This window comes from Heptranchias perlo, chromosome 15, assembly GCF_035084215.1.
Source record: "Heptranchias perlo isolate sHepPer1 chromosome 15, sHepPer1.hap1, whole genome shotgun sequence".
Taxonomy (NCBI): Eukaryota; Metazoa; Chordata; class Chondrichthyes; order Hexanchiformes; family Hexanchidae; genus Heptranchias; species Heptranchias perlo.
In genome coordinates this window covers 12814099-12839949 of record NC_090339.1, presented here as the reverse complement: position 1 = coordinate 12839949, position 25851 = coordinate 12814099, and the positions used below count along the sequence as shown (strand labels likewise).

The following is a 25851-nucleotide window of genomic DNA, read 5'->3' as shown; positions in this document are numbered from 1 at the left end:
TCGAGATGGGGTCTGACCAAGGCTCTGTACAACTGAAGCATTACTTTCTCACTTTGATATTCCAATCCCCTTGAGATAATGGCCAACATTATGGAAATGGATGTGCATAATTCTAAGTTGGAAATCGCATACCATTAAGGAAGTGAAACACGGGTACAACCTATGAGAACGACACAAGTTGGTAGAACCCTGCAGCATTTGGAATCTGAGCTGGTGCTCTGTGCCAAAGTCAATGCACTGGGGGACACCTGTTTACTGGCTTGGTAGACTAAATTGCAGCTTACCCCGGTGTAGCCACTTGTTGGAGCTGGATGTTACCAGTGGCATAGAAATTGTACTCTGTCACGACCTTGGCTGGTAAGGGGAGGAGGTGGCTGAAGACTGACCCCCAAGCTCATTGATTAGGGTTTGGCACAGGTCGGTAGCTACTTCATTAGCTTGACAGCCTCAGCCTTTGCACTCACTGTTTCTCCATTAGGGAAAGAAAGCTGCTTCCTGGCCTGTACTGAAGGGTTCTGGAGTAATTGGTGCAGAGAGTTTTGAATGTTCTCTGTAGTCTTGGCTCCCACTCTGCCCTCTGCCTCCCATAGCCATGAAGGACAGTGCATACTGCAGGCATAATGCTCTCGAGCACATTTACCTATCCTGGAAGTACAATAATTCTAAGTCAGGTCAGGAGCAATGACCATTTGTGGAGAACCTATCGCAATGGATTGCAAGATGGCACCATACGGTATTAAGAACTATTAATAAACACTTAATCGGCATTGTTAGCAGTTGTCATACACAGCATCAGTGCTATGCTCGTCTTGCACAGGGTAGAAAACACAGAGAACCACCCACTGACACTTCCGTCCTGTTGTTGTTCCTTTTAATCCTTAAGTTCATCACTGGAATGCCTATGCTAGACATTTCCCAACAGAATCCAATTTTTCTAAAACGTCATGAATGATGATTTTTTTGAAAGATTAAAATATTGGCTCTTGCAACAATACACCATGGTGCCATCTTGCAATCCATTGCGATAGGTTCTCCACAAATGGTCTAACCATGTGCTAGATGGAATAGTTCAGCTGGGCGGAGACTTGAGTCCAAAATGTCACTCCAGTCAATGTTAGGGATAGATCAAGTCAATAAAAAGGATGGTGACAATATAACACTGATTGTGCCAGCAGTGTCTGGATGTCAAATACCTATAACATCAGGCCTATTAACTTACAACCTGCTACAGATCCAGAGAAATTTAAATTTTCCTGGGCTAGTTGGTTTGTTAAGATTTGTATGCTCAGTATGTTTCCGGCCCAATGAGGAAGGAGGCATCGCTGGATCGAGTTTTGGGGAATGAATTGGGTCAAGTGCAGCAAGTGTCAGTGGGGGAACAGTGATCATAATATTAAAAGGTTTAGATTAGTTATGGAAAAGGACAAGGAGCAATCTAGAGTAAAAATGCTTAATTGGAGGAGGGCAAATATCAATGGGTTGAGAATGGATCTGGCCCGGGTAAATTGGAATCAAAGATTGGCAGGCAAAACTGTAATCGAAAAATGAGTGGCCTTTAAAGAGAAAATGGTTCAGGTACAGTCTAGGTACATTCCCACAAGGGGGAAAGGTAGGGCAACTAAAGCCAGAGTTCCCTGGATGACGAAAGAGATAGAGAGTAAGATGAAGCAGAAAAAGGGGGCGTATGACAGATGTCATGTTGATAATACAAGTGAGAACCAGGCTGAATATAGAAAGTACAGAGGAGAAGTGAAAAAGGAAATAAGAGGGTCAAAGAGACAGTATGAAAATAGACTGGCAGCAAACATAAAAGGGAATCCAAAAATCTTCGATAAGCATATAAATAGTAAACGGGTGGTAAAAGGAAACTGATTAGGGACCAAAAGGAGATCCAAGCATGGAGGTAGAGGGCATGGCTGAGGTACTAAATGAATACTTTGCATCTGTCTTTACCAAGGAAGAAGATGCTGCCAAAGTCACAGTAAAAGAGGAGGTAGTTCAGATACTGGATAGGCTAAAAATTGGTAAAGAGGAGGTGAGGAGGTACTAGAAAGGCTGGTTGTACTTAAAGTACCCGGTCCGAATGGGATGCATCTTAGGTTGCTGAGGGAAGTAAGGGTTGAAATTGCAGAGATACTGGCCATAATCTTCCAAACATCCTTAGATATAGGGGTAGTGCCAGAGGACTTTGGGAACTGCAAATGCTACACCCTTGTTCTTGCAACTACAGGCCAGTTTAACCTCGGTGGTGGGGAAGCTTTCAGAAATGATAATCCAGGACAAAATTAACAGTCAGTTGGACAAGTGTGGATTAATAAAGGAAAGCCAGCATGGATTTGTTAAAGGCAAATCATATTTAACTAACTCGATTGGGTTTTTTTATGAGGTAACAGAGAGGGTTGATAAGGGCAATACGGTTGATGTTGTGTATATGGACTTTCAAAAGGCATTTGATAAAGTGCCACATAATAGGCATGACAGCAAAATTGAAGCCAAATGGAAAAATAGGGGCAGTGGCAGCTTAGATACAAAAATGGCTAGGTGACAGGAAACGGAGAGTAGTGGTGAACGGTTGTTTTTCGGACTGGAGGAAGCTATACAGTGGTGTTCCCCAGGAGTCGGTACTAGGACAACTGCTTTTCTTGATATATATTAATGACTTGGACTTGGGCGTACAGGGCACAATTTCGAAATTTGTAGATGTTACAAAACTTGGAAATGTAGTAAACAGTGAGGAGGATAGTAATAGATTTCAAAAGGACATAGACAGGCTGGTGGAATGGGTGGACACATGGCAGATGAAATTTAACACAGAGAATTGTGAAATGATGCATTTTGGTAGGAAGAATGAGAAGAGGCAATATAAACAAATGGTACAATTGTAAAGGGGTGCAGGAACAGAGAGACCTGGGGATATATGTGTGCAATCTTTGATGGTGGCAGGACAGGTTGAGAAAGCAGTTTAAAAAGCGTACGGGATCCTGGGTTTTGTAAATAGAGGCATAGAGTACTAAAGCAAGGAAGTTATGTCGAACATTTATAAAACACTGGTTTGGCCACAACTGAAGTATTGTGTCCATTTCTGTGCACCGCACTTTAGGAAGGATGTGAAGAACTTAGAGGGTGCAGAAAAGATTTAATAGATTGGTCCCAGGGATGAGGGGCTTCAGATACATGGACAGACTGGAGAAGTTGGGGTTGTTCCCCTTAGAGCAGAGAAGGTTAAGAGGAGATTTGATGGAGGTGTTCAAAATCATGAAGGGTTTAGATAAAGTAAATAAAGAGAAACTCTTCTTATTGGTGGAAGGGTTGAGAATCAGAGGACACAGATTTAAGGTGATTGGCAAAAGAACCAAATGCGACATGAGGAAAAAATTTTTTATGCAGCGAGTAGTTATGATCTGGAATGCGCTGCCTGAAAGGGTGATGGAAGAAGATTTAATCGTGTCTTTCAAAAAGGAATTGAATAACTACTTGAAGGGAAAAAATTTGCAGGGCAACGGGGAAACAGCGGGGGAATGGGACTAACTGGATTCCTCTTACAAAGAACCGGCATAGGCTTGATGGGCTGAATGGCCTCCTTCTGTGCTGTAGCCATTCTATGATTCTATGATTTTATTATTTCATACAGTTGGATAGAATTACATAGAACAGAAACAGGCTATTCTGGCCAACTGCTCAATGCTGGTGTTTGTGCTCCACATGAGCCTCCTCCCACCCCTCTTCATCTAACCCTATCAGCATAACCTTTGATTCTTTTTTCCCTCGTGTTTATCAAGCTTCGTCTTAAATGCATCTATGCAATTCACCTCAACCATTCCTTGTGGTAGCGAGTTCCACATTCTAACTACTCTCTGGGTAAAGAAATGTTTCCTGAATGCCTTATTGGATTTATTACTGACTATCCTATACTTATGGCCCCTAGCTCAAACACCACGATCCTGAACCAAACACTAACACCACAGCAATGAAACTGCCTCGAGTGTCTAAAAATTGCTCTAAAATACAATGTCAGACAGTCTGACCAATTATCTCATTAGGAGACAAGCAGAGTGGATGCCACAGAAATTAGTTATCTCATTGGCCCAACTAAGCAGAACATATTAAGAGTCTACTCACATTTCTGGTGTATGGTGGGTTTTGGATCAACATGTGCTACAAGGTTTTGCTCAGATTGAATTGGTAAATAAATGATGCCACATACTGCAATACAAACTGTAAAACAAAGCTTCTGGACTGGATATTACTGTTAGCAATACAAGCAGAAGAAGGTCCGTCTGCTGTATTAACGAGGGCATTAAAATAAGTTGGTTAGCACTTCTGTTAACATAAAGGATTGTCTTAATGCGTTGTGTTCATCTGCTAAAATTGGCAACAGTAATTCCCAGTCTTTGTGTTTTGTGAATTTTTATTGCCAGGGCTTCACACAAAGCGTAGTAGTAATCTGGAACTCTCTCCCCCAAAAGGCTGTGGATGCTGGGTCAATTGGAGCTTTCATGACTGAGATTGATAGATTTTTGTTGGGTAAGGGTATCAAGGGGTACGGAGCAAAGGCAGGTAAATGGAGTTGAGGTACAGATCTAATTGAATGGCGGAACCTGCTCGAGGGGCTGAATAGCCTCCTCACTTCCTGAGACTATTCTATCTCCATCTTATAGAAAACCAGGTTATTGGGCTTCAGCTTGCATTTGTACAAGTTTGGGAAGGTGTGAAAATGTAACTGTGGAGCCAGTTGATTGTCAAAGTCAAGTGAAAGTTATTATTGTAATTGTATTTGGAACAGAGGTCAAATTGGATTTCTGGACGTTTTGAAGCAACAATGGTGAGCAAGTTGGTTTCTCTACAGTATTGCTTCACTGACTCCCATTAGGGCTGGTTTTAACAACTGTTGCCAATAGAAGTTGTTATACTGAAACAGTAAAGGTTTGGGTAATCTACTGTACACAATGAATTTCAAGCACTGCACATGTCTACAATGCAGTTGGCTAATTTGGGAATCACTAGAGCCTGGCTATTCTGCCATCAGCATGTGATAACGCGTTTGTTGATGCCAGACGTCTCTGTTTCGATTCACTTTCTATAAATATTAGCAGCAAGTTAACATGGTGGGTGGCCTGGGATAACTTTTGATTTAAGTCTGCAATCATTTATATTGCCTCCAAGTTTACTAACATCACACACACAAGTGTGTGCTGAGGTGCATACTTCTACAAATGGAAAATATGTGGTATTACATTGAAATGACGTCTAAATTGAGGAAGTTAATTTTGCCTGTCAAAGCATGTCACAAAAGGCAAAAACATCCACAACAAATGGAATTATGTGTTCTAAAATGTTACAGCTCACCCAGTTTTCCAAGGTTAATGGTTTATTGGGTATCTTATTTCAGTTTTTGTTTGTTTCTTTCCCATATGGAAGTGATGCATATAGCATCTGTCAAAGAAGGACTCCTCATATTTTTGAAATGCAAAACAGATCTAACATGGTTCCATTGGAGAGATTCACTGACACCAATCTTCAGGAAGAGTCACTTTTGCCTCATTGATGCATCCCCAACAGGCTAATAGACATATCCAAATTACTTTAAGGGTGTTGTTATACCCCAATTGCCAGACTGACACTATTATCTGGAGAGTAAGAACGAGCCTTTGGTTAGTGGTACAGGGTTCAAATTCTACGCCAGACAATCCCGGCGACTGGAGACTGGACCTCCGGCTCTGAATTCTGGGTTGACATCCAGTGGGATACTCGTGTCCAGTGGGTGTGGGTGGCCCCCTCCTCATCATACGAGTTGTGAGAGCCCATAAACTGCTCCCTCTGTGAAGGACTAACCAGCCTATCTGCTGGTATAAGGATGGCTATGGCCATGGAAGGAGCGTCAACATCAGACTGCTAATCAGCTTGTGAATCCTTCCACACCAAGGGAAGATACAAAAACAACAACCTGTAGAGTGTGATGAACAGCTGGCAGATGTGAGTCACACTGTGCCCACTGACTGGTTAATATTTATTAGGAGTAAGCCAATAGGAACATGGGCATTGTTTTATATTAAAAATATTGATGGTTGACTTTTAAAAGTTCCCAGGAAGCACACAACAGACTATAGTTATACTGCAACTGGTGCAAAGTCCAAGTGGTATGAGATGACTTACCAGCCCAAGCCTGGATATGTTGTGCAGGTCTTGCTGCATGTGGGCATAGACTGCTTCATTACTTGAAGAATTGAGAATGGAGGTGAACACTGCAATCATCAGTGAACAGCCCAACTTCTGACCTTACTTTGGAGGGAAGATCATTGATGAAGCAGCTGAAGATAGTTGGGCCTAGGACCCTGTCCTCCTACAGCAATGTCCCAGGGCTGAGATGATTGGCCTCCAACAACCACAACCATCTTCCTTTGTTCTAGTTATGACTCCAGCCACTGGAGAGTTTTCCATCTGATCCTCTTTGACCAGTTTGACTAGGGCTCCTTGGTGCCACACTTGGTAGAATGCTATCTTGATGTCAAAGGTAGTCACTCTCACCTTGCCTCTGGAATTCAATTGTATCCATGTTTGGACAAAGGATGTAATGAGGTCTGGAACTGAGTGATCCTGGTGGGACCCAAACTGAGCATCAGTAAGCAGGCTAATGGTGAGTAAGTGCTGCTTGATAGCACTGTTGACAACTCCTTCCCTCACTTTTCCGATGATTGGGTCTAGATTGATAGGGCAGTAATTAGCTGGGTTGTATTTGTCCTGCTTTTTATTTACAGGACATACCTGGACAATTTTTTACATTGTCGGGTAGATGCTGTAGCTATACTCATAGAATCATAGAATCATAGAAGGCTACAGCACGGAAGGAGGCCATTCAGCCCATCGAGTCCGCGCCGGCTCAATGCATGAGCAATCCAGTTAGTCCCACTGCCCTGCACATTTTTTCATTTCAAATACTTATCCAGTTCCCTTTTGAAGGCCATGATTGAATCTGCCTCCGCCACTCCCTCGGGCAGTGCATTCCAGATCCTAACCACTCGCTGTGTAAAAATGTTTTTCCTCATATCACCTTTGGTTCTTTTGCCAATCACCTTAAATCTATGTCCTCTGGTTCTTGACCCTTCTCTTTATCCACTCTGTCTCGACCCTTCATGATTTTGAACACCTCTATCAGATCGCCTCTCAACCTTCCCTGTTCCAAGGACAACAATCCCAGCCTCTCCAGTCTATCCATGTAATTTAAGTCCCTCATCCCTGGAATCCTTCTAGTAAATCTCCTCTGCCCCCTCTCTAATACCTTCACATCCTTCCTAAAGTGCGGTGCCCAGAACTGGACACAATACTCCAGTTGTGGCCAAACCAATGTTTTATAAAGGATCATCATGACTTCCTTGCTTTTGTACTCTATGGGTCCGATTTTACAATGGTGGCGGGTTGGCAGCGGGAGGGTGAAGGTGCACGTGGCAAACCCTCATGAATAAAACTTACTGTTACTGGCTGCCGTCAGGAGCTGCAACGCGGGGTGGGGAGAAAGAGAGAGAGACAGACGTCATCCGGCGCTGGAACGGAAGATCGGTGGGGGTGAAGAGGGGAAGATTGGGGGGGAGAGGGGAAGATTGGGTGGAGAGGGGAAGATCCGGGGGGTGAAGAGGGGGACATCGGGGGAAGATTGAGGGGTGAAGAGGGGGACATTGGACATTGGAGCAGGGTGCAAAGGTAGGTTTATTTAGTGTTTTCATTTCCTTCCATGGTTTTTTATTTAATTTATTTAGTTTCTTGTTCCTTGATTCGGCCCTTCACGCCTAGTTTCACTTGGTGGGCAAGCCGCCCAGATAAGTTAAAAATCTTTCTAAGTACTTAATCTGTCACAAGTAACGTGCCTTAAGCATCTCAATGAGGTACATTTGGCTCTTTAATAGTCATCCCGCTGGCTTAAATTGCTATCAGGACTTCCATTTTTGGGTCGCCCACGTGCACATAGGTGGGTCCCTGGGAAACTCAGAAGTCAGTGGGTTGGAGCCAGCTTCTGAACCCGAGAGGGATTTCTGCAATTTTTGGAGCCCCCCCACTCCCAATGCCCCTGCAATTGCCTCCTATCACCCCGTGCCTCTATTTATAAAGCCCAGGACCCTGTATGCTTTTTTAACTGCTTTCTCAACCTGCCCTGCCATCTTCAACCTTATGCTTATGCACCCCCAGATCAATTTGTTCTTCCACCCCCTTTAGAATTGTGCCCTCTAGTTTATATTGCCTCTCCTCATTTTTCTTACTGAAATGCATCATCTCGCATTTTTCCACGTTAAACTTCATCTGCCACGTGTCCACCCATGCCACCAGGGTGCCTATATCCTCTTGAAGTCTATCACTATCCTCCTCACTATTCACTACCCTTCCAAGTTTTGTGTCATCCGCAAATTTTGAAATGGTGCCCTGTACTCCCAAGTCCAAGTCATTAATATATATCAAGAAAAGCAGTGGTCCCAGCACCGACCCCTGGGGAACACCACTGCACACCTCCCTATAGTCCGAAAAACAACTGTTCACCACTACTCCCTGTTTCCTGTCATTTAGCCAATTCTGTATCCACGTTGCTGTTGTCCCCTTTATTCCATGGGTCGAAATCTTAACAGCAAGCCTACCATGTGGCACTTTATCAAACGCTTTTTGAAAATCCATATACATCACATCAACTGCATTGCCCTCATCTACCCTCTCTGTTACCTCATCAAAAAACTCTATCAAATTGGTTAAACATGATTTGCCTTTAACAAATCCATGCTGGCTTTCCCTAATCAATCCACACTTGTCCAAGTGACTGTTAATTCTGTCCCAGATTATCGTTTCCAAAAGTTCCCCCACCACTGAGGTTAAACTGACAGGCCTATAGATCCTGAGTTTACCTTTACACCCTTTTTTGAACAAGGGTTTAACATTTGCAATTCTCCACTCCTCTGGCACCACCCTCGTATCTAAGGATGTCTGAAAGATTGTGGCCAGTACCTCCACAATTTCCGCCCTTACTTCCCTCAGCATCCTAGGGTGCATCCCATCCGGACCAGGTGACTTATCTATTTTAAGAACAGCTAGCCTTTCCAGTACCTCTTCTTTCTCAATTTTTAGTTCATCCAGTATCTTAACTATATCTTCCTTTACCGAGACTCTGGCAGCATCTTCATCCTTGGTAAAGACCGATGCAAAGTATTCATTTAATACCTCAGCCATGCCAACTGCCTCCATGAGCAGATCTCCTTTATGGTCCCTAATCGACCCCACCCCTCCTCTTACTACCTGTTTGCTGTTAACATGTCTGTAGAAGTCTTTTGGATTCCCATTTATATTGGTCGCTAATCTATTCTCATACGCTCTCTTTGTCACTCTTATTTCCTTTTTCACTTCCCCCCTGAGCTTTCTACATTCTGCCTGGTTCTCACTTGTGTTATCAACCTGACACCTGACATTTGTCACTTTTTTCCGCTTCATCTTATTCTCTATCTCCTTTGGCACCCAGGGAGCTCTGGCTTTAGTTGCTGGAACAGTTTAGCGAGGGGTGCAATTAGTTCTGGAGCACAGGTCTTTAGTACTAAAGCCAGGATACTATTGGGGCCCATAGCCTTTGCTGTGTCCAGTGTACTCAGCTATTTCTTGGTGTCATGTGGAGTGAATTAAATTGGCTAAGGACTGGCATCTGTGATGGTGGAGACCTCAGGAGGAAAGGGATCATCCACTTGACCCTTCTGGCTGAAGATGGTTACAAATGTTTCAGCCTTGTCTTTTGTACTCATGTCTTGGGCTCCACCATTGATGAGGAAGGGGATGTTCATGCAGCCTCCTCCTCCATTAGTTGGTTATATTCCACCATATCAGAGTGATTGACAACAATGCACCAAACTATATATATTAAAGCAAGGACAGATAAGTGTTAGCATGTGAGTCACAAAACTATACATAGGACAGGGTGTCACTTAAAATCTAGCTTTTAGATTATAAGGAAGACAGTCCATTTAGAGGTACTGCTGTGAAACATGGAGAGGAAGCAGCGGGGTCGAGTTACCCTAGTAACATCAGCGCAACCTGGGTGAAATCGGCCGAATTGGCGAAAAGATCGGGGGAATTGGAAACGCAAGCGGGCTACGTCCAAAACCACTTATGCTCATGTTTTCCGCGATCTTTTACGCTGGTTTAAGGTTCAATTTGCCCGAATCAGGCCCCACCCACAAATCTGACCACACCCTCAAATTGAAATTGCAAGATTCCGCCGATTTCACTGGTTCGGGAAGCCTCTTCAAATTCTGTTCATATTCTTAGGAGCACAGGCACGAGTAGACACATTTTTAAAGTCTTTTTCATATCAAAAAATATTTAGTTTACTAAGAAACTGACTAGTGTACAGCAATGAAACTATTAAATGGTTCAGTATAGTTTTTTAAAGTCAGTGATTTTAAATCAGGTTACTCACAGGTGAAGGACTGGACTCTCATTAAAAATGCTGATTTTTGGTGATAAACCCATTTTCAGCTGTATTAATAAAACTGCACCAGGTTATCACTCTTAATTACATCAAGGAATACTTTTTAATGGAAAGGAAAAAAAGGAAACAACTACATTGTATTACGCTGCCCAATTGCGCTGGTTCCTGGAAGATTTTACGTTTGTGATTATGCAAACGAGTTTTATCAGAAACTTGAACTGTAACCTAACCAGCCCAATTTCAAGTGCATTTTGGGCCCAATTTCCCAATTGCACTCAAAGCAGAAACTCTACCCCAGCATGTTTAACAAGAAAACAAACACCAGTATCATATTGAAGTGCCCGGTGTCTTACCTGCATATAACTCTAAAGGATTGCTAAAGGAGCACAAATCAAATGTTGTTAATTGGGAGTGTATTCTGTGCCTCTCCAATATCTTCAATCTAGTTTTGTGACAGCTGGAGTCCAAGTTAAATCTTTGCCTTTTAATGTATTTTGGATACAGGCAAAACTTTGGTGTCACCAATACTTCAGTCACTAAACATTTGATAAAGTTTAGTGAATGCAACATAGTCAAGAGACTAATTCTTGCAATGCAGTTCCACAGAGAACTACTGACAAAGTGAAACTAACCAGTCCTCAAATAAACGTCACACAACCTGGCACCAATTAATCACTCAGAATTCCCAGGTGCATTTAAAAGGGCTGCACTGAACTTGGTTCTATTAACATTTTGGAATAATACAACATGCACCTCCTGAATTCACTTGCATCATTTCTGGTTTTGAGTGTTTCTACAATTTTGCTGCTTTCGATTAGGGTTTGAGAAACTTCCTTGCATTGCACAAGAAAAACCTTCTCTTCAAATTGCTACTTATTTCATGTGAGAAACTAGCATGACATTTGCAGCCTACCGGAGGGTGGTGGGACAAGCTGGTAAGGTGTTTCTGGTTTGGAGAGTGGACTACACAAACCTTTTGAGCTCGGCAAAGATTACCTTCTGTTGCTGGCCATCTTTTCCTTTGTATACAAGCATCTTACCATGTGGGGTGTTAGCTGCAGTGCAAGTGGTAGTTCCAGTTAGGACTGGCATTTAAGAACATAAGAACATAAGAACATAAGAAATTGGAGCAGGAGTAGGCCAATCGGCCCCTCGAGCCTGCTCCGCCATTCAATAAGATCATGGCTGATCTGATCCCAACCACAAATCTAAAGAACACAAGAAGTCGGAGCAGGACCCGGCCACATAGCCCCTGGGCCCTCTCCGCCACCCACAGGGCATTGACCGATCCGAACTCAGCTTCATGTCCAATTTCCTGCCCGCTCCCCATAACCCCTAATTCCCTTTACTTCTAGGAAACTGTCTATTTCTGTTTTAAATTTATCTAATGATGTAGCTTCCACAGCTTCCTGGGGCAGCAAATTCCACAGACCTACCACCCTCTGAGTGAAGAAGTTTCTCCTCATCTCAGTTTTGAAAGAGCAGCCCCTTATTCTAAGATTATGCCCCCTAGTTCTAGTTTCACCCATCTTTGGGAACATCCTTACTGCATCCACCCGATCAAGCCCCTTCACAATCTTATATGTTTCAATAAGATCGCCTCTCATTCTTCTGAACTCCAATGAGTAGAGTCCCAATCTACTCAACCTCTCCTCATATGTCCGCCCCCTCATCCCCGGGATTAACCGAGTGAACCTTCTTTGTACTGCCTCGAGAGCAAGTATGTCTTTTCTTAAGTATGGAGACCAAAACTGTATGCAGTATTCCAGGTGCGGTCTCACCAATACCTTATATAACTGCAGCAATACCTCCTTGTTTTTATATTCTATCCCCCTAGCAATAAAAGCCAACATTCCGTTGGCTTTCTTGATCACCTGCTGCACCTGCATACCAACTTTTTGATTTTCTTGCACTAGGACCCCCAGATCCCTTTGTACTGCAGTACTTTCCAGTCTCTCGCCATTAAGAAAATAACTTGCTCTCTGATTTTTCCTGCCAAAGTGCATAACCTCACATTTTCCAATATTATATTGCATCTGCCAAATCTCCGCCCACTCACCCAGCCTGTCTATATCCCCTTGCAGGTTTTTTATGTCCTCCTCACTCTCTACTTTCCCTCCCATCTTTGTATCATCTGCAAATTTTGATATGTTGCACTCGGTCCCCTCCTCCAAATCGTTAATATAGATTGTAAAGAGTTGGGGACCCAGCACCGACCCCTGTGGAACACCACGGGTTACTGGTTGCCAGTCCGAAAATGAACCATTTATCCCAACTCTCTGCTTCCTGTTTGATAACCAATCCTCCACCCATGCCAGAATATTACCCCCAATCCCGTGATTTTTTATCTTAAGTAATAATCTTTTATGTGGCACCTTGTCGAATGCCTTCTGGAAGTCTAAATACACTACGTCCACTGGTTCCCCTTTATCCACCCTATACGTTATATCCTCGAAGAACTCAAGCAAATTTGTCAGACATGACTTCCCCTTCATAAAGCCATGCTGACTTTGTCCTATTAAATTATGCTTATCTAAATGTTCCGTTACTGTCTCTTTAATAATAGACTCCAAAATTTTACCCACCACAGATGTTAAGCTAACTGGCCTATAATTTCCAGCCTTCTGCCTACTACCCTTTTTAAATAACGGTGTTACATTAGCAGTTTTCCAATCTGCCGGGACCTCTCCTGAGTCCAGGGAATTTTGGAAAACTATCACCAAAGCATCCACAATCCCTACTGCCACTTCCCTCAAGACCCTAGGATGGAAGCCATCAGGTCCAGGGGATTTATCCGCCTTGAGTCCCATTATTTTACTGAGTACCATCTCTTGAGTGATTTTAATCGTATTTAGCTCCTCCCCCCCGAGAGTCCCCTGTTTGTCCAGTGTTGGGATATTCTTAGTGTCCTCTACTGTAAAGACTGAAACAAAATATTTGTTCAGCATTTTTGCCATCTCCATGTTTCCCACCATTAATTTCCCGGTCTCATCCTCTAAGGGACCTATGTTTGCCTTAGCAAAGTGGAAGTGGTCCCAGTACTTGAGAAGGGATAGGAACACAGCAGGAATAATAATCAGGAGCTGGGATCAGGACTTAGGTTTCGATCAGTTTCCTCTCATGACATCTATATTCCAACACCAACATATCTCTTTGCGAATCCACATGATTTACCCTTCAATTTTTCCATCCTTCTATAGAGGGACTGTCCAATTGCTTTGCTGTAAATCAGGGGTACCAGTGAGGGAGAGGTAGAAGCAGCATACATAATACATTGTACCACTACTATCTGTCATGACTGCACCAGTATCCATGTAGCCTGTTCCTGCCTCTTCCTGCTGGGTCTTGGCACCCTTACCCTGGGGAACAGGCGTGTAGCCAATTTGCGAGGCAGAGAATTAGGGATAGTGCTGCCACCAGTCCAGTCTTCTGTCCTGTTGAGTATTAATGGTGCATTTCCAATAATCAGTGATAGAAGAGCTGGGTATTGACTATTGGTGTTCTGTCGAGCCCCTTTTTTCAAGTTTTAAGATTGCAGATACCCTGGAAAGATTTGTCATTAACCTTGTGATGCATGGAATGTCCACAGAATCTTACAGCACACAAGGAGCCATTCGGCCCATTGTGCCTGTGCCAGCTCATTGGAAGAGCTATCCAATTAGTCTCACTCCCCCGCTCCTTCTCCATAGCCCTGCAAATTTTTCCTGTTCAAGTATATAACCAATTCTCTTTTGAAAGTTATTATTGAATCTGCTTCCACCACCCTTTCAGACAGTGCATTCCAGATCAAAACTCATGCATAAAAACATTTCTCCTCATCTTCACTCTGGTTCTTCTAACAATTATTTTAAATCTGTGTCCTTTGGTTACCAATCCACCTGCCAGTGGAAACAGTTTCTCCTTATTTACTCTCTCAAAACTCTTCATAATTTTGAACACCTCTATTAAATCTCCCTTTAACCTTCTTTGCTCTAAGAAGAGCAATCCCAGCTTCTCTAGTCAGGTGTTAGCCGTGGCTCAGTGGTAGCACTCTCGCCTCTGAGTCATTTGGTTGTGGGTTCATAGTCCCGCTCAAGAGACTTGAGCATAAAATCTAGGCTGACACTCCAATGCAGTACTGAGGGAGTGCTGCACTGATGGAGGTGCCATCTTTTGGAGGAAATGTTAAACCGAGGCCTTGACTGCCCTCTCAAGTGGGCATAAAAGATCCCATGGCACTATTTAGAAGAGGACTAGGGGAGTTCTCCCCCAGGTGTGCTGGCCAATATTTATCCTTCAAGCAACGTCACTAAAAAAAAACCAGATTACCTGGTCATTACCTCATTTCTGTTTGTGAGACCTTGCTGTGTGCAAATTGGCTGCTGCATTTCCTACATTACAAATGACTACACTTCAAAAAGTACTTAATTGGCTGTAAATCGCTTTGGGGCGTCCTGAGGTCATGAAAGGCAATATATCAATGCAAGTCTTTCTTTCTCCACATATCTGAAGGCCCTCCTCTCTGGACCATTCTGGTAAATCTCTTCTACACCTTGTATGTGAAATCATACTGTTTTGGGAGAATGCCTCAAGTACATAGTCATAGCTCCAGGCCTGCAGAGAACAGCAACAACAACAGCTTGCATTTATATAGTGCCTTTAACATAGTAAAACATCCCAAGGTGCTTCATAGGAGCGTTATTGAACAAAATTTAACACCGAGCCACACAAGGAGATATTAGAACAGTGACCAATAGTTTGGTCAGAGAGGTAGGTTTTAAGGAGTGTCTTAAAGGAGGAGAGAGAGGTAGAGAGGTGGTCAGTTTCCCTCCCTAAGGGTCTTAACTGGCTGATTTCGAGATCTGTCACTCGGGGGCAAAGTCCTTATTTGATTTGCTTTAGCAGCTCCTATTGCACCATTCATGTTGGCAGTTCCTAAAGGGAGGGGATGTAACAGTGTGGCTATTGATGACCCTGTTCAGCCAACACAAATTGATGATGGCGCACAATTCAAAATTGTCTCCCCAAGAAAGTGTAACTACTGTAGCCATGCTGGGCTGCTGACCATCCAGTCCTTTCTAATCAATGCCACAGCATACTTGGTGAAGTGATCCATGATCATCATTACATGGTTGTGACTATTGATCATCGTACGCAGTCTGTGATAGTCCACATTAACCATTTTATAGTGGGGAAAAGGCCTTATCCTTTTACTGGGGATGTAAGGTAACAGCCATGGAGTTGTTTTGAGATTGAGGTTCTCACAGTTAAGGCTCTAGCTGTGACTATTCTTTGGTTGGCCTGGCAAGTAGGATTGCCTGTAACCTTGGCTCCAAGTACCAGTCAGGGCTGAAGTGTACAGCCTTCCTCTGCAGCTGTATGGTAGTGTAGTGGTTATGTTACTGGACTAGGAATCCAGAGGCCTGGACTAATAATCCATAGAATGTGCATTTAAATCCCACCATGACTGTTTGTGAATTTGAATTCAGAGTAAAAAATCTGGATATAAAAAGCTGGTATCAGTAAACATGGCCATTAAGTTGCTGGATTGTCATAAAAACCCAACTGGTTCATTAATGTCCTTTAGGGAAGGAAACCTTCCATCCTTACTTGGTCTATGACTCCAGTCCCACACCAACGTGGTTGATTCTTAAGCTGCCCTCTGCCTAGCAGGCCACTCAGTTGTATCACCACCTTCTCAAGGCAACTAGGGATGGGCAATAAATGCCGGCCTTGCCAGCACTGCACACATTCTTTCTCGCAATTGATCTTTCTCAGTCTACACACAGACTTTGAAAGGATTGAACGAGGAGGTTGCAAATGTAGAGATTAATAGAACTCAGTGCAAAACGATTAACGCTTTTGAAGAATTCTCACACAAACAGCACTCCGAGAGTTTTTCTTCTGCGTTCTCTTTGATCAAACCTTCAGTCGCCTCTGCGAAGGTTTGGCATCCATTACCTCCTTCCTGTGTGAAGCACCTTGGGATGTTTTATCTGTGTAAAGGTGCTAGATGAAAGCAAGACTTTGTTAGCAGTTTGAGGACTTTCCCAAGGACTGAAATAATAGTAGGAAATCTGTCATGTTACCGATTTGGTACAAGTCATGGGCTTTCCTCCAGTCACTAACCTATGTGCAACAGGCAGTGCCAGAATTGACCTATGTTATGCTCACAATCATTTTCTTTTACTCACATTAGCAACCAGAAGAAAATAAGCCCAAAGTAAGCCCATCGTAATATATTCATATTACTATGTGAATAGTATCTAATCACAAGAAAGCAAATCAGTTTCCAATGACCAGACCTGGGCAATCATGGTTGAGCCTCTAGCAGGTACTGGCTCTGCAGGACAAATACATCACAGACATGAATATGGTTATACATAGTCTTACAGATCAGACTAGAGTCATAGTGCATGCTATTATTCAAGAGAATACAGAGCCAAGTTTGTTAGAATTGAATTCAATGGACCATTTTAGTGTCATTACCTACCATCTGCCAGCAGTACCACGTTCACACTTTTCAATCAGATCTATACTTTATCCAAAGTTTTTTTTCAATGTATGGAATGTACTCATGTTGTCACTCACGGACATCTGAAAACTGTTAAATATTGCATTTCATTTTGTTTTAACAACTTACTTTTCTTGTTTTTAATGCACGTCATGTTCTCATTTTTTAGCCCATAACGGATTTGCTGCATGACCCACAGAATAAATGTTAGGTTTCGGTCAGTCTGGATTTGATCTTAACGGTCATTAGAATTAATTGTTTCAGTGACTTTAACATAAGTTAAATGAACACCCTCTGGCCAGTATTGCTCAGGCTCTGGGCTCCTGGCTTTGAAGATGTTTTGAGGAAAATCGAAGCAATTTCTTGATTAAAAAAAGTGCAAGGTCATGAGATTGAGCATAAAAGGTTAAATAAATGAGGGACTGCATAGTACCTTTGAACTCAGGAAGACTGAGTTCAAATCTGGCCTAATTATGGAGGATGAAAGTCAGTTAACTAAATTTCAATGTGCACCAGACTTCAGGTGAAAAACGCTACATTGAAGCCTGATATCTCTCTTTTCCAGATTCGAATGCAAGTAACAGTGCTTAAGAAATAAAGGATATTCCTGTAATCTTTTTAAATAATTCACCACTTATACTGAAGTAAGGTTCTTAATATAGAGGTTAACGCCCTCTTGTGAACATTAAAAAACCCAAGCAAAAATCGAATCTCCTCAAAACAACTTGAAAACAAAATGTAAATGCTTCATATACATTACATAAGATAACAGGTACCAGTGGGTGGGTTAAACAATGTGCTAATTCCAGGGTTCATACAAGGTTTATAAATTACTCCAGCCTTGCTCTCATGCTTTGCAACATCATTTCAACTCCTTCTTTGGGTGACAACCTTGTAACTTGCTCCCAGGCATCCATTAATCCAAGTAACATCATCTAACCGGGAGTGCATGTAGGCAGGTATAATTCTGCAGGTCAAGGTTAGGACTTCAAATTATGCTGTTAAGACCAAGTGTAATATGTGCTCAGGGACTGGCTATATTAGTAGTATAGAGAAACTTCCTGTATATTTCGGGTAGGTGTTAAGGCCACATCTGGGCCTTATTCCCATCCAAAAGAATAGCAGTATGTATGTTTTCATTTTGCTGTGTTTGTGTTTTATTAAATTAGTTCATCTGGTTATAGTAGGGCCACCTGCAAAGACCTTGGAATGAGATCTTCCCTCTGTGTATTAAATAGTAATAAGCACTAATCTCTTTACTATTAAACATTTGGAAAATAAACGTTAGCGTTATATTTGTCATGTATTAAAAAAAATCTTGAAACAATGAACAAAACCATTGTTTTAAATAATGCACTAAATCTACTCATGAGTTGCAAAGTAATGTTTGATCTGGAAAAGAGAGATAATAGGCTTTGAGATAACAGCTAATTATATTTGGATTATATTCAGATCCGGAGTCAGAATTCAGCTCTAAATGTTCCATTGCAACACTCGCCGTTTCATGGGAGTTCAGTGCTGTGTCTGGCCTACAACGTATTGTAATAAGGTCACAAAGCACTTCCTGCTCTCCTTGGAGTTTCTCATTTTTCAGAAAACTTCTTGATATCAAACCTGATGTCAGCCAGCAGCTGCTAACATTACCAGTCACCGCACAGAGACGTGCTTTCCTTCCTTCTACCCCTTTGAAGGTGCTTTGGCAAGCTTTAGAGGAGCATCAATGAACTGCTGACTACACAGGGTAGGTTGTTAAGAGTGGTACAGTCCCATTTTTATTTGACCAATTTTCTCCCTTTTTCTCTGGAGGGCACAGACTTGTGCTGGAGTACAGTTCTTTGGATAACGGCAACCATCCAGTAACTCATCTAAATTGCCCATTTCTTTAGCCTGGAAATGTTGTTACCAATATTATCTGACAAACATCTTTGTATGACGTTCCTCTGTGTGCTATTTTAATGCAGGTGTTAGCCTGATCATCTTAAAAGGGTAAATGCCTTCACTGAAATAGTGGACAAAGGAATACTATATGAATGCATTAAATGTGCATCCTCTAATATCACCAACAGCTATGTCTAGGCTCAATTGTGAAGGTCGAAAGGTCACCAATGGGAGCATCTTAGCTGAACCCAATTCTCTCGTCACTCGTCATCGACCCACTGCATTTTCCAATTCACATCAGTCTACCTCAGTGGATCATTGCTACAGCGAGATATTCTCCCTGGTCAGCTGTGTTCTCTTGAACTGAAGTTGCGATGTTCAGATGTTGCGAAAGACCAGACTGCGAAAGCAGTCAAAATGTCTCCCTAAACATTCTAGCATTTTACCCGAGAGCAGCTGAAGATCTCTTTGACTATCACTAGAAATGGCCACCTCCTCACTCGTATCGCCAATGGTTTGTGGCCAAGATCAGGAACTAGCGGTGGAAACGCGTGCCGAGCCGAAAATGGCAACCGAGGTTTAACCCCTACGTTATCTGACCCTGATTTACATTTATTAATGAGGCACCCACCTATTTTTCAGCTGGAGGTCCAGCCGCCTAGATCTTGGTCTGCCCAAAAATCGGAATGGGCGAATAACCAATGGTTGGTCGGCACTTCGACGCCACTCACGATTTTGGTCCCGCTGCCGCCCTGTTTCTGGGCAAAAACAGGGTGGTAATGGCACGAAAATCACCCCCAATGTGTCTGTCTCTGGCTGGGACAGCAAGTCGAGGCTGTGGATTTCTCATAACTGCAGTCAGCCGATACCTCCTGTACAATTTAAATCAGGTGACTAGGAATGAGATTGCTCCAGAACCTCCAAATCATTGCGTGCCATTTTCTTTCAGAAAATAATATTTTGGGAGACAGTATATGGGTAATTTGAGACAGGACTTGTGGTAAGTGTATTATGTTTGGGAGGAACAGGTGACTTTGGACCTATGGTTCCCAAAGCTCTCCACTGGGGTTTTCCTCTGTCTGGGTCTGTTGTAGACTGATTAATAGAGATTGATTGCAATGATTAGTCAACAACGCCATTATCATATCATGTGACTACCAGGATGATAAAGAGTGAACTAGATGGACCTTGGTCTTTATTTATCTAACAATTCTTATGTTCCATTGTCAACTTTGTGATGTGACTCGAAGCAGAGACAGCTCTTCAATAATTATCAAATACTTCTTTTGACTGTCTAAGTGTATAATATGATGCAATGACATTATAAGAGTGGAGTTGGCAAGTTCAAACCAAAGAAAAAAATATGGTGGAATAAGATTTTAGGCCCAACCGTCAATGTTAACTATTGGCATGAAAAATTAACTGAACAAAATGAGAGCATATTTAGGAATACACCATCAGATGCCAGCTGCAGCAAGTGGGAAGTGAAAATACATGGACATATGAATATACACGTGTGACACATATGTACATACAACAGGGCAAACTAAATTGGCTTAATTACTTCTTCGCTTTTGCATCTTATGTTTTCACTCTTTGTCTTTTCTTTGAGATAGATTGCCTCATTTTCCACATGGTGTGCTATGCATTAGCTCAGTTGAGAACTGACCAGATTCATCATGAGATGAAATATGAACACACAATCTTTTGAAAATGAGTGTTCTATTTAGGAAAGTGTACTTTTTTTGAACGTTACAAAGAATCCATACACTGTTTTAAACGTTCTCAGAAGGCTCAGTCAACTGCCTGGCCTTTGCATCCTAGAAAGGACCACACATCCCTTGGATTAATGCACTGAAATCTGATTGGGACTTGACTCCTGAGCTCTAGGGCCACTTTCACATCAATGTGCACTGGAAACTGCTTCGCAAAAGTGCCAGCATAACTTCAGTCTAACGCTTCTAGACTTAGGTGTCAGCTATGGCTCAGTTGGTAGCAGTCTCGCCTCTGAGTGAGAAGGTTGTGGGTTTAAGTCCCATTCCAGAGACTTGAGCACAAAATCTAGGCTGACACTCCAGTGCAGTACTGAGGAATTGCTGCCATGTCGGAGGTATCAGCTTTTGGATGAGACATTAAACCGAGGCCCCATCTGCCCTCTCAGGTAGACGTAAAAGATTCCATGGCACTATTTCATAGAAGAGTAAGGGAGTTCTCCTCAGTATCCTGGCCAATATTTATCCCTCAATCCCATCACTAAAAAAAGATGATCCGGTCATTTATCTCACTGCTGTTTGCTGTGCGCAAATTGGCTGCCGCTTTTCCTACGTTACGACAGTGACTACACTTCAAAAGTGGTTAATTGGCTGTGAAGTGCTTTGGGACATCCTGGTGTCGTGAAAGGCGCTATATAAATGCAAGCCTTTCTTTTTACATTAGTTGATAACTAGTTGTTATTAAGAGTGTTAAAGTGACATTTGAATCATTTGAATATAAAGTATTGCTGGAGCTCTCCACTGATGCAAATTTGATTTGAAATTAAAATTGTAAAGCCAGCACTGATGGGATCACCATTCACCTGTGTCTCCAGTGGATTGTCAAAATAGCACGGTGTAAAATGACTTAACTATGTAAAGAACTGAAGCCAGCTCAATTTGTTCAGAAATTACACTTGTGTAAGTGACACATCCACACAGATTATATTCAATTTTAAGTGATTCTGATTATATCGCAAGGAATTCTATCTACAAGTTCAACAGAGGTATGAGATTTGAAGAGGAGATTGTTCTTATATTATTACAAAGCCACAATTTCAATTTATTATAATTTTTTTTGTATGTTTATGTTTTAAGAAATTAATCTTTTAAATGGAGTGTATTTTTAAAAGCCCAGAAGAGAGATTTGAAATCTAACACCAGAGACTAGATGTGGAAAGTTTTCTTAGCACAGGGAGAATGCCAATCAACACAGGCAGTTCACTAGGAAATGTCATTAGCTTACAAAACAGAATTGTCTGACTGGCATGTGTGTGCAAATTGATCCTGAAGAAATGCATACCTCTGAGTCTGACACATGGAAAAGCTCCAGTAACATCAGGGAAACTGCTTATTATCTCAGTTAACCCTTTCTAACTCGCACATACTATGGGGGAAAAAAACTCTTCCTATTTTCTTCCACTTCTCTCTCCTTGCTGACCATTCACCGGTTAGACAGCAGTTAGAGATGGCGAGAGCCCCTCTCGATACCACTATTTACCTGCCTGTGCGACGCCACAGTTGAAGTCAGGCGAGATTGCTGCCAGTTCATTTAGGAAATGTGCTAAATTATAACTTGAATTCATTGTACTTAGACAAGAGGGAAGCTGCTTTCTGGACTCTTGTTAAAAGTTTGTAAGGACTGTGAATGCATGACTGCCAACCACAAACTGCTGAGCCAAATTACCAGAACTAACTGTCAATCAAAGTCAAGTGCAGTGAAGTCACTGTTCCTACATTACAACAGTGACTACACTTCAAAAGAACTTCATTGGCTGTAAAGCGTTTTGAAACATCCTGAGGTTGTGAAAGGCACGATATAAATACAAATTCTTCCTTTCTGCCCCAAGATCGAAAGCCTCATTCTCAGAGGCATTCTAACTAATGATCTTCATGACGCTCAATTAATGAAGATGAGTGACTTTGATTGACAGTTAGTTCTGGCAATTTGGCTCAGCAGTTTGTGGTTGGCACTTAAGCATTCACAGTCCTTACAAACTTTTAACAAGAGTCCAAAAAGCAGCTTCCCACTTGTCTAAGCACAATGAATTCATATTATAATATAGCACATGCTCTTCCTTAACTATTTAATAATATTTACACAATGTGCTCTTTAATATCTGTGATTTTGAATTTAACTAAATCTGTTCTATAACTCACCAGTCTGTGCTTCTTAGTTGCCTGATTTCAATTGGCAACCTGCACACGTCTGCCTTCGGTTTGTTTTTCCAATGTACTAAAAAATACAAATAACAATGTGTTAAATGTGTCTTAAGTCTATATATGCGCATCTTTTTAAATCTCTTGTTCTTCATGTATATTTTGTGAGGCATTTCTTTTTCTCTTTCCATTTTAGACATTATGAACTGGGGTTTTCCCATCCTGCATTTGCCAGCTCCCGATTTTCTGCCCATTCATAAACAGTTCATACTTGAGACCAGTCATTGTGTTAGTCATAAAACCTCATATCTTACAGAGCCCTCCGCAGCCAACTTTTCTGGACTGAGCTGATGGATTTTCTGTTGAAAAATGCTTTGTGTGACCTTGGGTGTTAACCCATTACATACTGTTTCTAACATACAAGTTAAACATTCAACACAAAAGAATGTTTTCGCCACACAGACATTTAAATCAGTGCAACTCCTTACTCACCATGTGCAGCATCATGGCAGACCCAGTATCATACGTAAAGGTCTTCTGTCTAGCTAATGTCAATTACACTTCTGACGTCATGCGCCAGACATTAAACTTTGTTCCAGTTGCAAAACAAACTTTTAAAAAGGGAGAAAGAAAGCCAATGACCTTTGACCTTAAAATGTACAAACGGTTAAAATTGCCCTCTGATTGACTTCAACAGTTTATAGCTGGGATCTTCTACCCTTACACTGACAATTTTCCATTCCCTCCCTCTGATTTCCTGCCGGAAGCAACAACTGAAACTCAAGACATACAGCCCTGTGAAGGTAGGTATATTGAAATGATATTTAAATGACAGAAATATGCCATCTGATATATTTACCATCATTAGACACCTGTTCATCCCTGGTGTCTGGCGGTGGAGAGGGAATTTAACTTTTAAGACTGATCGATTGCACAGGCTTTACTTTCACCGGCAGATCAGAGGCCACCGGTAATATTAGGCTGCAGGACACCTCAGACACCTGCTGGAGCAAATCTCTACCCCTTCCCCCATTCTCAGTGCAGGCCAGGGAGCCCATCAAAAATATTCAAATGACCCCGGGATTGGAAGATCTCCCAGGATCAGGGGCATAACTTTGTAGTGGGTGGAAGTCCTGCCACACCACCGATGTAGCTGGGCCTAAAAGTAGCTACAGTTTGCCTACTTGGAACAGTGGCCTTAAAGGCACAAGCAAAGTAAACATTATAGACCCCAGTCTATCTGTGAGCAATGCCATGGGAGATCAACTACAATTAGGAAACTGGTGTATAATTTTGTTCAGCATCTAGAGTACTGTGCCCAGTTTTGGTCCCCCCATTTGGTGGGTGATATAATGACCTTGGAGAAGGTCCAGAGGAGAGCTACAAGAATGATTCCTAACTTAAAGAACCTCAGCTAATCAGATAGACTCAAGGACCTTGTTCTATTTACTTTAGAGCAGTGTAGACTTAGAGGTGACCTGATAGAGGTCTATAAAATAATTAAAGGTCTGGATCGTTTTCCTATTGATAGATTATTCTAGTTTAACAGATTGGGGAGAACCAGGGAACATGAGTTTACACTGTGTAAGAGAAGGAATAGACTGGATGTTAGGCAGTTCTTCTTTTCCCAGAGAATAGTGAGTCTCTGGAATACATTGCCAGATGGTGTGGTGGGGGGAGGGGGGTGTTGGGGGGGGGCGGTTGGGGAGGGGGAGTAAGGAAGTGTTTAGTCATGATGCTCCAGCCATCATGGTATGGGGTAAGTTTGGTGGACCAACTGATCTTTTCCTATCGTCAATTGTATGTTCGGATGTTAAATGTAAAGAACATCAATAAGAGGAAATTAAACATTTTTCCACCTTTTACACTCAGTGATAGATTCAAGCACTGCCAGGTATAGGAAAGCAATGATTAGATGTAAAATTTCATCTACATTGGCCCAACAATGCACCTTAACCCTGACCTCAGAAGGACAGGTCCTCCAGTCAACATGTTTCTCATTGTAAGGGAAATTCACTTAGATGCAAAATTTGGTTTCAAAAGTCCAATGAATTTTTGATTGAATTAATTATTTTTGTTTTGTTTGAGAACCAACCCATTCTGTGCAATGCAATACATCACGTTGTATTTTAAAAGAGGCTCTCAGCAGTGCTAGTTCATGACTCCTCTTCCATTTAACATAATAAACAATTTGCTCAGTCCATATCTTTGGCCCTGTCTGATGTTTTTCTATTGTAATTATACACCATATCTTGTTAAGGTTTTTAAAAATCTTATTACTGCATTTGTTTTGTTTTTAAATTTCTGAGCTGAATTTATATTACGCAAGGAAATGCTCTTCATAAGGGGCGTGCTTTAATAAAGAACAACTTGTAGCAAATGATTTAATTTTAGAGCATGCACCAGAGATTCATCTTGGGACGATAGAAACTACTGAAAAGAATGAAGCCGTGCAGTCTATTGCCTGTGTGCGGCTGTCAGCTTTTTAACTGGAGCTCCTTCTGCTATTTCCCCATATTCTTTTACATTGCACTTTACATTGATATCGTTAAAACTGAACGGTGGGTTAAGCAGAGATCAGAGAGTGAGATCTCACGTCTGTGCTTTACCGTGCCTGGATCCTCCTCATTGGCAAGGCGCCTGCTTTTAAACACAGTGTTTCAGAAACACTCGCTCTCATGGTTCACATTACTCTGTGATGTGATGACGGGTCTTTTTTTTTTTGGTTATTGGTCAGACAGGCTCTGTTGAAAGCTCCACATGGACCCATCGATCACATCCTGCCTTCTTCAACTCTGCTAACAAATTATGGTCCAAAAGGTTAAGTGTTGGTTCGCAGAACATGTGTGGGCATGGAGAAACGCATGCCAGAAAAGTGGCCTCGTGACATACGGCCTGCAGGGGCATTGAGGGCAAGTGTTAAATTACTGGCCTTTGGGGCACCCAGTTCAAGTGACACAAGAATAAACAAACTTAACCAGTGGCAGTTTAAGACCAGGGACTCCCATCTGATACTGATTTTTTTAAAAAAAACTGCTGGGTAAAATAAACTGTGAAACACTACTGCATTATTACAACGTGGATCTACAGTATAGCACACTTTTAACAGCACAGGAATTCAT

General features: G+C 42.0%; 1 protein-coding gene across 1 annotated transcript in view; it reads right to left on the bottom strand.

The window, feature by feature from the left end:
• LOC137332870 (2-Hydroxyacid oxidase 2-like) overlaps positions 1–23481 on the bottom strand; it is a 185319-nt gene extending 161838 nt beyond the window's left edge. The window contains exons 1-2 of the mRNA XM_067996849.1: positions 23222–23481; positions 22730–22805 (exon numbers count right to left, since the gene is read on the bottom strand). The gene's annotated coding sequence lies outside the window, so the exon portion shown is untranslated. The remainder of the gene's footprint in view (positions 1–22729; positions 22806–23221) is intronic.
• Positions 23482–25851: the final 2370 nt, after the last annotated feature.